General features: G+C 39.2%; 1 pseudogene; it reads right to left on the bottom strand.

Annotated features, from left to right (window-relative positions):
• Nucleotides 1–10,662: 10,662 nt before the first annotated feature.
• Nucleotides 10,663–12,034, bottom strand: LOC140515344 (voltage-gated potassium channel regulatory subunit KCNG2 pseudogene; annotated as a pseudogene).
• Between the last annotated feature and the right edge of the window lie 258 nt (nt 12,035–12,292).

Genomic DNA, 12,292 nt, shown 5'->3' on the forward strand with positions numbered 1-12,292 from the left:
CAACCATTCCCTTCAGGTAATCAACAAATATGAATTTCTAGAGTACTATGATTTATACAGAATGATTCAAAGCCTAAAAATATTGACCTATACATAATATACCTACATACACATAATAAAAGCAGTAATTTAGAGCAAAAAAAATTCTTCTCACCTTCCATTTCATTTGCATAGGAGGCTAAAGAATCTCAGGAAAAATTGAGGAACCTCAGACACAGGAGCTCCATAAAGAAATTAAGTGGGAAGCACAAGAAATCTCTAACCCTAAATCAAATAATTACCTGGAACAATAAACAGATTTAGTCATAGGTAGAGAAACTCAAGACCAGGAAAACAGTGCCTGATAAACACTACATTCTTCATGAGGCTAGCAGGAAGCAGACTCAGTAAGATCTCAAGGATATTAGCATAAGGGTCAAAGGCAGGAGTTGCTCTTTCACCAGGGTGCCAAGTGGGCCCCTCTACATACTTTCACTAGGTGTGCCAGCTCTTCCCAGGTGCTTTGTATATTTGTTAAAGAAGGTTCCCCAGCTTTTATGGGGGAGATGGAATGTTCTCTTACTACTTTTCTTGCAATGCAGTTTCATTAAATGTCTTTACTTTGAACTAATTGTGACTCTTGGCTGGCTTGTAAGTACTTTGATAGGGCCTTGTAAGCTATGGTTTTGAACATACCTAGACTCACAGAATATCTTGAGTCTCGCATGACTTTTCTGAGGGTCCCACATGAGAAGGAAACACTTAGATAAGTCTGAGTCCCTAACCTCAAATAGCTCCAGTTATGTAAGATCCTTCCTTCCAAGCTTCAGACAAGGCAATGAAGGAGAGAAATGGTGAGTTAAGTGACAACCCTGCTTGGCCTCTACTAGACAGGGAAGCTGACTCTGTTTCAAGTGAAGTTTGTCTTTAAAACCCTTCACAAAATCTCATAGTTGGAAGATACTGCAGAGGCCATCAAGTCTAACTGGTACCTGAACTAGTAGCCCTTTTGTGATGTCCAATAAGTAGTCATCCAACTTTCATTTGAAGACTTCCAGTAATGGGGAATCTATTGCTTCCTGAGGCTGCCCATTTTATTTTGGGGAAAGTTCTTCATTCCATTCAGCTTAAATCTATCTCTGCTCACATTACTCACAAAGCACTTAGCACAATGCCTGGCATATGGTAAGTGTTATATAAATGTTAGATGTTATTATTATTACCCTTAGGACCAAGCAGAAAAAAAGTGAATGCTTCTTTCTCATGACGGTCCTTTAAGTAGCTGAAGATAGCTATCATGCTCCACTCCAAATCTTTTCTTCTCCAGGCTAAATACACCCAGTTATTTTGCCTGATCCTTCCATAGCACATTCTCAATATCCTTCACCATCCTACTCCCTCTGCCCTGGATTCTAGTTCATTATTGTCTCTCCCAAAATGTGGTGCCCCAAACTCCACAGAATCCCAGATGTGATTTGACGAAGGAAGATAACAGTGGACTTATCAACTCCCTATTCTTGAACACCAGGTCACTCTTAATATAGCTAAAGAACACATTAACTTTATTGGCTCCCACATTATAATTAACTCATATTGAGCTTGTAGTCCACTAAAAACCCCAGATCTTTTTCAAAAGAACGTGATGTGTCCAGATACATGTTGCCTGTCCTATACTGCTTTTGGAATTCAAATATGACCTTACAGTTACTCCTTAGTAGATTTAGCTCAACATCATCTCCACTGATATCTTTCTGGATTCTTTAACATCTTGACACCCGCTCTCCTAGATATCCAAATAGTCTGTTAGAGATGCATTGGCATCTATTGGTATGTATAATCTCCGGAATTACTACAGCTATTTAAGTGGAGGTCCAGCACAGTCATGGCTACCTTTCATTATCCAAAGTCCCAATCTGCATTGAACTGAAATCCCCCATGTTTAATTTAGGTTTCTCCTTCCCTTGAGTTACTCCACACCTCCCAAATACCTCTGCTCCTCCTAACCCCTAAAACCAAAACACTTCCCATTTTCTCAGTATAGTGCATTTCTGCTGTCTAAACTAATCCACACCAAAGTGTGAGTGACTGATACATTTTCTTTCATCATTCCCTCCCCTCAATTCTTATTTCTCTAAACATATTGTTTGCTACTCAATTCAAAATGAATCTTTAATTTATATTATACGAAACCACTCTAATTCCTAGCCTGTAGGGCTCTGTCAATGTGTGTGTGTGTGTGTGTGTGTGTGTGTGTGTGCATGCATCATGGGAGGAGAGGAAGAATGGCAAAGGGGAGGGAGGGAGAAAGGGAGAGGGAGAGAAGATGGTGAGTGGGAAGAAAGAGGGAAATATAACATATAGGCCTCAGCCTCCTTCCTCTATCTGAGATAGGAGAGGCCAGGTAGTTTTCCTTCTTCACCCTTCAAAGACCCCTCTCATTCTCACCCAGCAAAATAAGTAGTTCTACAAAGAAAAAGGTGAAATGAGAATTTGTGGTCCTTAATTCCCATCTTCTTCCAAGAAAGCATAACTCCCCTGCCTGCTCAACCAGCTTTCTGAATGGGAATGCTTTCAATAGAAGAAGTCCAAATGCCACATCAAAGAGGGAGACAATTCTCTGTGTTAAATCAAACATGTCGCATAACCCTAGGGCTCGCTCCATTACAGCTCTAAATACTTGGAGCTTCAAATACTTTAGTCAGGGGCTTCTAAAATACTTCAGTTTTGGGCACATCCTACAAGACACAAGAGTGACTGGATGCCTGGATTCCCTAGGGCAAAGATTGGAGAAGTTAAGCAGACTAAGGATGATCCCAGCTCTTCCAGGTTTTTCTCCTCTCAGTTCCCCAGCTGACTCCAGAAATGTTTCATTTGGTCATATAAAACAATAGTAATTCTTGTAAACTGTTTACCATTTTTCCTAATTACCCTGAATTACAATAACAATTATCATAATATTAGTATGTATTAGATTAACTTTGATATAAGTTTTTTTGTTTAAATATGAAATTCCATTCACATTTCTTTAGTCTTCAATGTTCACTAACTTCTCTCTCTCTCTCTCCCTCCCTCTCCCTCTCCCTCTCCCTCCTTCCCTCTTCCTCCCTCCCTGCCTTTCCCTCCCTCCCTCTCTCTCTCTCTCTCTCTCTCTCTCTCTCTCTCTCTCTCTCTCTCTCTCTCTCTCTCTCTCTCTCTCCCCCTCTCCCTCTCAATTTATCCACCTATAGATCACTAGATAAATCTATATGCATATATCATATATATTTCTTTTTTAAGTGTACTAACAGAAATTCAGTTTCTTACACAATCTTGTCTAATTTTATTGTGAACCTAATCAAACACAAACATTTCAACTGAACAAGAAAATAAGTTTAAAAATAAGCTCAGATAAATCTCAACAATGGTTTATTCATTCAATACACATATATTAAGTACCTACTGTGCGCCAAGTACTGTGACAGCTACATGATGTTATTTGTCCTAACTGGAGCTGAAGAGAAAGGGTTCTTATTACGGCCTCCTTTCAAATAACTAGAAAGCAACAAAGTAAGAATTTATAATTAAATTATTAGAAGTCTCTTAAAAGGTGCAGCTTTCTTTCTCCTCAACACAGCCAAAATAGGGTAGACTCAAGGCATAGGTCCCTGGTGATCTAGGGCAATAAAAAGTCCTTAGCCACATAGAGCCTAGACTCTCAGACATGGTGGACGCCAAAGACCAAAGGACTCGAAATACCCTGATAATCTACTGACCAGACACATGGTATATCCAGATGGATACAAAAGTGACTACATGCAGAGGAGCGAAGTGCTAATGTATCCTCGTTGCACATTTTTCTTGTATTAGGGTTAAGGTAACCTTCTTTGTTAGATGTTTGAAGACTTGTGAGTGCCTCCTTTCACCCCAATATTGAAGCTGAACTAAGAGAGTGCAAGTGTTAGAGATGCACAGGTCTAAAATTCTACAGTTCTCTATTACCCCAATTTCTTGTTCTAGTTTCTGAACTTCCTTAAAACAGTAACAATAGTTAAAATTTATATCCTTCTAGTTTATAAAATATTTTACATACAGTATCTCCTTTTATACCCACAACCCTGGGAGGTAGATGGTATTTATCACCATTTTATAGATGGGGAAATTGAGGCATAGTGAAGTTGAGTGACTTGCTCATGATCACACAGCTACTAAGTGTCTGGGACTAGATTTGAACTCAGGCCTTCCTGACTTCAAATTGAGAAACCAGTGAAGATTTCTGAGCAGAGAAGTCCCATAAATATAACTCTTTGTTAAAAAAAAATTACATAAAAGAATAATTTGAGGGATTAAATAGTGTTGAAACTAGAAAAATTTGGGGGAATCTATCTATTGTAGTCATCAAGGGTAGGAATGATGAATTACACTAAAGGTGACGACAGTGGAAATAAAGAGGAAAGACTGGGAAAGTTCATAGGATCATAGGATCTTAGCATTAGAGTTCTATGGAATCTTAAAGATCATCTATCCAAATCCCCCATTTTAGAATTGAGGGATAGATGGAAGAACTGTTGTGTCTGAGAGCTACTTCATTTCTGTGTGGGGGACAAAGGACTGGATATATCACCCAACAATCTGAACCAAGCACATCTCAATTATGAGATAACACTTCTGACTGAACTTTTGGGCAAATTATTTAAGTCATGTAAATTAAAATGAGAAACAAAAATGATGAGAGTGATTTTTTTCAGATAGGGAAGAAGCTTTAAGAATTAATTATAATAACATTATATGGCATTTGAATTTTAAAGCATTTTACCTTCTGTTTTTCCTCAGGAGATAGTCAACAAATTTATACCTTGATCACAATACTGAAACATACACAAAGCAGGAGAACGGTAATGGAGGTGACCCTGATTTCTCAAAGGCATACCCATGGTTGACAAACTCTACTAGGTCTCACTGCACTGCCAGTACTTCAATATTCCTCAACATATCTGAAATATTTTCTTTACATAATGCAGCCATGGGCCAACGAAAGAGCTGGCTATTATTCAAGCTCAATATTCCGTCTTAAGCATATCTCTGGTTAGTGTTTCCTATTTTAAAAGCTACAGACGTTAATTTTCTCCTCTTTATATTATGCTTTTTAAAATCCCCCAAGCATATTTTTAAAATTAACTTTTCCTATGACTAGTATTTCTGTTTTGTGAGGAGGGAAGCAATAAAGTAGGTATCATTTAGTTTAAAAAGATGAGGGGGCAAGGTTTGTATGCAAATTCTGTTGAGTTGGGTCTTACTACTAAGTTGGAAGTAATATGCCATTTTCCCTGGGTGAATTAATACTTTCAAGGCACTCTGGTAGCTGAGTGGGATTAATACTCTTTCTTTATCTACAAATTTAGAGCTGGAAAGGATCTCAGAGATCATTTAGTTCACCACTTTTATAGATAAGGAAACTGAAGCTTGGAGACTTTAAGTAATTTGCCTAATGTTAACTATTTGATAAGTGGCAGAGACAAGATTGCAAACCAGGCTTGAAAGGTAAGGTGATTCCAACTAACAATCTTTCCATTGCCTCATTCTATTTTATTTATTCCCCTTTATTCAATCTTTACCATTTGAATAGTGTTTTTCTTAGAATATTCCGATGAGGTGTACACCACCATTTTACAGGTGAATAAAAGCAAACTTAGTGAAGTAAGTAATGATGACTTTCCCCCTGGCCATATTACACACATAGGACTAGAAGTTATCATACTGAGGAATGGAATTTGATTTGTTAGAGCATACCATAGAGGCCCATGACAAGGAACTGCTGAGGTATACCCATAAAAGCATGTTTTCAGTTGGAAGGTATCTTACAGGCCATTTAGTTCAAACTCATTTTTTTAAAGTGAAAAACTGATGGACAGAGAGGTTAAATGACTTTCCTAAGGTCACACAGTCTGTAACAGAGGTAAGATTTGAATCCAGGTCCTTAACTCAAAAGCCAGTTCTCTGTACAGTTTGCTTGGACCTATCAAAACTTGCCCTCCAAAGACATGGTCTTCAAGAACCCAGGGTCACTTCTGTGACTGGATGAGTCATAGCAGGGAGATTTTAGAAAAGGCAGAAATCCCAAAGAAGTTGAATTGAACCTTCATGGAATTGTGCTGGGTCAGGCCAGAACCAGCCCCTCTGGGAGGGAGGTGATACATTCTACAAGTCTCTCTTAGTTTTTACTTTGTGTAATGCACCTTGTCAGGCAAATGAGATGGATCTTAAGACAAATATGACAATGTCTACCAATAAGGGCAGGCTTCCCAACTGCTCTTGTCCAAAAAGTAACTGATAAGAAACCTTGGCCTGACATCCAGAGAAAGAATTAAGGAGTTGATCGCAGATTGAAGCCCACCATTTGCTCTCTCTCTTTCTAGTTCTGTTCTGTTCTGTTTCTTCTTTCTTGTGGTTCATTGCATTGGTTATAATTCTTTGCAACACGACTAATGTGAAAATATGTTTAATGTGGATGTATATGTAAAACCTATATCAGATTGCATGCCATCTTAGGGAAGCAAGAGGGGGAGAGAAGGGGAAAAAATTTGGAACGCAAAAGCTTGTAGAACTGAATGTTGTAAACTAAAAATAAATACATTTTAAAAATAGAAAGATTTTGCAGAAACAAAAAATAAAAAGGAGTCCTTGGGTTCTAGCTTTACTCCACAGACTCGATATGTGGAGGAAGGAAGAAAAAGGACAACCACCATTACTGCCTTTCACCTTGCTCATTGCCTCTCATGATGCATGCGCCTGGATGAATCGGGCTGCCACAGCTGCCACTGGGTAAAACTTGGATGAGAGAAACTTTTATGTCACATTTTTTAGAAAAAGGCACAAAGGAACTGGGTCTTCCAAGCAGCATTTCCTTTTGGAAGGGATCAGTTTTTATGCATCAACATCATTAGAACAGCAAAAGCTACATTGCTCCAATTGTCTTACTAAGTGGGGATAATGATCTCTCTCTCCAAGCTTTTCTGCCTTGGTTCACGAAAATAATGATCAATACAGATGCTGCAAAGATGAAAGTAAACTATCACTAGTTATGGATTGTCAAAAGGGGGAAACTTTTTTTTTATAACTGCATTAAGGCGATTCTATTTGTTAAGAAAAGGCACCTTCCCTCTTCTTTTAAATTCTTAAAAAAATCAATTGGGTAGGCTTAATTAGGATGTCAACTTTAATGTGGATACAAATTAAGGAGCTCCATTAGTGCCTGTCACTGTTCAAGGCACATGAACTTCAGAGAGACTTCTAAGAAGCCTGTCACATGCCATGCAGCTCCAGTGATTCACTGTGGAAGGCAAGTAGCTGGCAGCAATCAGTACTGTTTTTAAAAAGCCAGAAAGTGATTTGTTTAGCCAGTTTCTTTTCTTAATGGATTCACATTTAGAAAATATTTAAGTTTCATAGTTTATAAGGTGTTGAGTTCAAACGGAAAAGAAAAAAAAGCAAAACAAAATACTAAAAGGTTTAAGAATTTCCCTACCCTGCTCCCATTTCCTACTTGCAAATGTTTTTTTAATATAAAATCTATTTTCTTTTATTGACAAAGAAAAGAAGTTTTGAACAAGTCTAAATTGTTTCTTTTAATGACCAAAGTGCCTTTCAGGAAGAAATCTCCAAGTAACTACACAGAGTAATTGAAAAGCTTAGTGCATATGCGTACCCTTTGACTCAGCCATATTGCTACTAGTTCTATAGCCCAGATAGATCAAAGAAAGGAAGATGAGTCACATGTACAAAATTATGAAGGGCTGGGTTTTTTTTTTTGTGGCTACAAAGAATCCTAAACTGAGAGAGTGACCAACAATTATAGAATGGTTGAATGAGTTATGGCTTATGAATGTGATTGGGACATTATTGTGCTGGAAGGAATGAGGAAGGAGATGATTTTAGAGAAATCTGGGAAGGCTTTGTGAACTAATACAGAGTGAAGTAAGCAGAACCAGGAGAACAATTTATACAATTACAATAATATTGTAAAGTTTGTGCGTTCGTCCTTCGTTGCCGAAGAAGACCATGCCATCAGAGAAATAATGACATGACTTGCACTTGACTTTGTTTTGAGTGAAGGAGGGCTGTGCAGGTTACCAATCTCACTTCTCCTCCAGAGCCGTCTGAATCCAGTGACCAGATATTCATCAGGACGACTGGAGATGACCCAGGATGAGGCAATTGGGGTTAAATGACTTGCCCAAGGTCACATAGCTAGTGAGTGTCAAGTGTCTGAGGTGAGATTTGAACTCAGGTCCCCCTGACTGCTGCACTGGTGCTCTATTCCACTATACCATCTAGCCACCCTAATATTGCAAAAACAATCATCTTTGAAAGACTTAAGAACATGGATCAACATACTGACTAACTGTCCACCATGAGGACTCATAAGGAATCACATTACCCTTCTCCAGATAGAGAGGTGATGGACTCAGAGTACAGACTGAGTCACATATGTATAGGTGTTTATATCTATACACACACACACACACACACACACACACTCACTTGTGGTTCAGTCGTTTCAATCACGTCTGACTTTCATGATCCCATTTGGAGTTTTCTTGGCAGAGATATGAGGAAGTGATTTGCTCATTTTACAGATGAGGAAACTGAGGCAAATAGAGTTAAGTGATTTGCCCAGGGTCAACTGGTAACACAACTAGAAAGTGTCTGAGACTGAATTTGAACTTGGGAAGATGAGTCTTCCTGACTTCAGGCATGGCACACTATCTATTGTACCACATAGCTGCCCATACATACATATGTATATATATATATATATATATATATATATATATATATATATATATATATACATATATATATATGTATATATATATACATATATATATATGCACATATATTTTACAGTATATGTAGGCATATGTATATATGTTTATGCACGTCATATATATTTATAGCATACCTATGTATATATGGGTATAATCTTGGAGAATAATCACTGTAAGCTTTACCTCAGAGTGATGATCACAGGTTGCTAGCAGATGGCTAGGAAGAATATGTACAAAGAGATGAACTGTTTAGAAAATCTTCCCTTTAGGGTATCTTGATTTTTAAAATATTGAAGTAGTTGAAATGTTGAAGGCATCAATTGTTCCCAAATACTCATATTAAAAGGCCCACTAGGTTGGAAGAGGTTCCTATACTCAATCAACAAGCATTTATTAAGTACCCACCATATGACAGGCGCTGATGTTCTCAGAGGATACAAATGTGAGACAATCCTGCTTACGTTCCAGGGGTGAAGGTGGAGAGTTGGATATATAACACATCTACCATAAGTCAATGCAAGATATCTACAATAGAAACACAATGATTTGTCAAAGGAGTTTTACTAACAATCTGGAGAATCAGAAAAGATTTGTTGAAGAAAGTAGCACTTGAGCTGGGTCTTGAAAGGACTAAGATATTCCGAGAAGCAAAAGTGAGGGGAGGGAGTCTTTTGCACCTGGGACAAACTATGTGGAAGAGTAAAGGTGTTTGTTCCATGGCACTGAGCAGCTGAAAGATAGGGGAGAAATCATAAGCAATTGTTCACAAGGGCTACTCTAGAGAAAAAGAAATGCTTTCATGAGTTTTCTTGATGTTTTATGCTCTAACTTTGAGTTTATAAAATTATGGGGGAAAGCAGTGATTCATGAAGGGTGGAAAGTATGGAAGACCTTAAAGATGGAACTTACATATGCTATATGTGAGCAACTGGAAGGTGATGAGAATGCTTAGAATGAGATAGGCTGGAGAAAGGGCCGTAAGACTTGCTTCTGGGCTCCTTGGTGCCCAAGACAGTCTCAATTCCTCTCCAGGACTTCTATGTAAATAGTTATACAAAGGAATTAATCTATGACTTTGAAAATACAAATACATAAAGTGTCTTTTTAGCAGCAGAATCAGAAACTTGGACTCAGTCAATGTTCCTGGAAATGGCAGTTCAGTAATCAGGTACCTAAACAATGAATGAGGCCAAACCAATTTCTTTAAATTTAAATTAAAGTGCAAATAACAGCCAGAGCTGAAGCCTTCTCTCTTGCAAGAGCTTTGACTGAGGATGTTCCAAGAGGATTGCAAGGACAGGCTATTTTCCATCCGCTTATCTATCTGTTCTCTAATAACGATTTGGTTCTTGGGTTCTAAGAAGCTGATTGTGTGTCATAAATTCCTGACATTTTAATGACTTTGGCAGAGCTTCTGGGTCCTTGTTCTCTTGTGATAAATGTGTTAAAATCATCCAAGCAGTAAATTCTGTGTTTCCCCAGTTGTTGGTGAAGCACTCGGTGTCACAGATGCTTGGAGTATGGGTGAAGTGGGGTAAGGAGAGAGGAGCAAAGGAGGTGCCTATTTAACTCATATCCCTAGCCCCATGAAACATGTCAGCTGTATTAATTCATGCGTTAATTGGTTAGCATTGTGTGAAACAAGCCTTTCACACATGCACATGTGCATACACATACACATATCCCCACTCTCTACTCTAACCTCTCTCCAGGTAAAACTAATTTGGAAGATGATGCTTGACTTCTTGAAGAAGAAAGGGAACAAATAGAACTCCATGATTTGGAGCTGAATGGGTTTGGATCTAAATCTGGACGTGTTTATAGCTCCTTGAGGATCAGGATCTTTTACCTTTAAGTTGTAATCAAAAGGTGACACCTGTGGAGGATATGGGAGGGAAGGGAAAGGGGATTAGCATTATTAAGTACCTAATATGTGCCAGGTACTATGATAAGTGCTTTATAAATATTATCTAATTCGATCCTCCTAACAATCTTGAGAGGTAGGTGATACTTAATGACCCCCATTTTACAGTTGAGGAAGCTGAGGCAGTCAGAGGTTAAGTGATTTGTATAGGATCACATAGCTACCTAAGTGTCTGAGGAGGGATCTGAATTCAAGTCTTCCTGATTCCAGGCTCAGTGCCACCTAGCAGTACTGAAGATTTTTGATGGAATATTATCACTTTATTAATCACTTAAAGCTACAGTTACTATGTGTTAGAGCCATGAATAACACTTGTCTCTGAACGGTATAAATTTATCTACACAGAGTAGATATGTAGACACACACCCATCTCTGAACACTATGGATATCATCAAGAGTTTGATTGCTTTGTTGGTGTGTGTACAGCAGTTTAATCCCCTAAAGTACTAAGTTCAAAGCCTGCACCTGCAGACACACTCACCCGATCCTCCTCGGCTCGAATGTCTGGCATAGTGCTCATGCAGAGGCTGACTGTCGTGATGACCACAAAGGAGACAGAGATGCAGGCAAACGTCTTCCCTGGAATCCCAGAGTGAGGAATTTCTACCATGTCCCTGAGCTGTCTTATGCACTGAGTCAGCTGACTGCCCTCCTGGAAGGCACAAGGCGGAGACTCATTCACCATCAGCTCAGCCTCATAAAACTGGGCCTCTGCAGCCTCTTCTTCTTTATGCTGAAGTCTCCTAAGGCAGCACCACTCGAGACAGTCCTCCTCAATCCCCCAATAGGCCAGCTCATCCTGGAAGGAGAGGGCGCACATCTCTCGAAGGAGCCTCAGTTTCCCTGCAGTAAGGAAATTCATAATGGTCTTGAAGGCACAAGGGTTGCGGTCGAAGAAGAATTCATTGCTGCTGACGTCGTAGTCGTCACAGACGCTCATGATCTCATCATGGTTGTGACAGGACTTCAGCCGCTCCAGTCGGGTCAGAGGGCAGTTCTCAAGGGTAGTCCAAGGGAGTCTGTACTTGATGCCACCCACATTGATGATGACATGCTGGGGCCAGTCCTCACAATAAGTGGGGCAACAGGGGTCTTCTCCAGGATGCAAGAGCCTGGCTTTCTTGTAGAATAAGCCCTTCTTACCCTGCACCTTGCATAGCTTCTCGAAGCCATTGGAAGAGTAGGGGGTGAAGTTGGGGTCGGGGTTCCCAGAGAGCAGAGCCATTTCCTGATACATTGGTTGTGATCATGGAGGTGTTCAGCCCTCTTTGAGGTGAAAGGCTTAGATCCAGAGAAGAATGAGAGAAATGGGTGGCTGTGGGGGAGCAGTGTCTGTACAAAAAAAGATACCCAACAAAAAAAAAATGCAATATTAAAGTAATGAAAAAAACTAAAATATTTGCTTGATAGACTTGTCAATGACTATTAACTCTTTCCCTTGCCTCCCAACACATAGGTGTTCATAGTTTTGGGCAAAGGTAGATGACCTAGGGAATGTAGTTTTGCCCTACACCTTAATCACTTCTCCTTCTAACCTATTATTAAAATTATTCAGTCACAATAGATAAGTCACTTTATCTCTCTT

Source organism: Notamacropus eugenii, chromosome X (assembly GCF_028372415.1).
Source record: "Notamacropus eugenii isolate mMacEug1 chromosome X, mMacEug1.pri_v2, whole genome shotgun sequence".
NCBI classification, from domain to species: Eukaryota; Metazoa; Chordata; class Mammalia; order Diprotodontia; family Macropodidae; genus Notamacropus; species Notamacropus eugenii.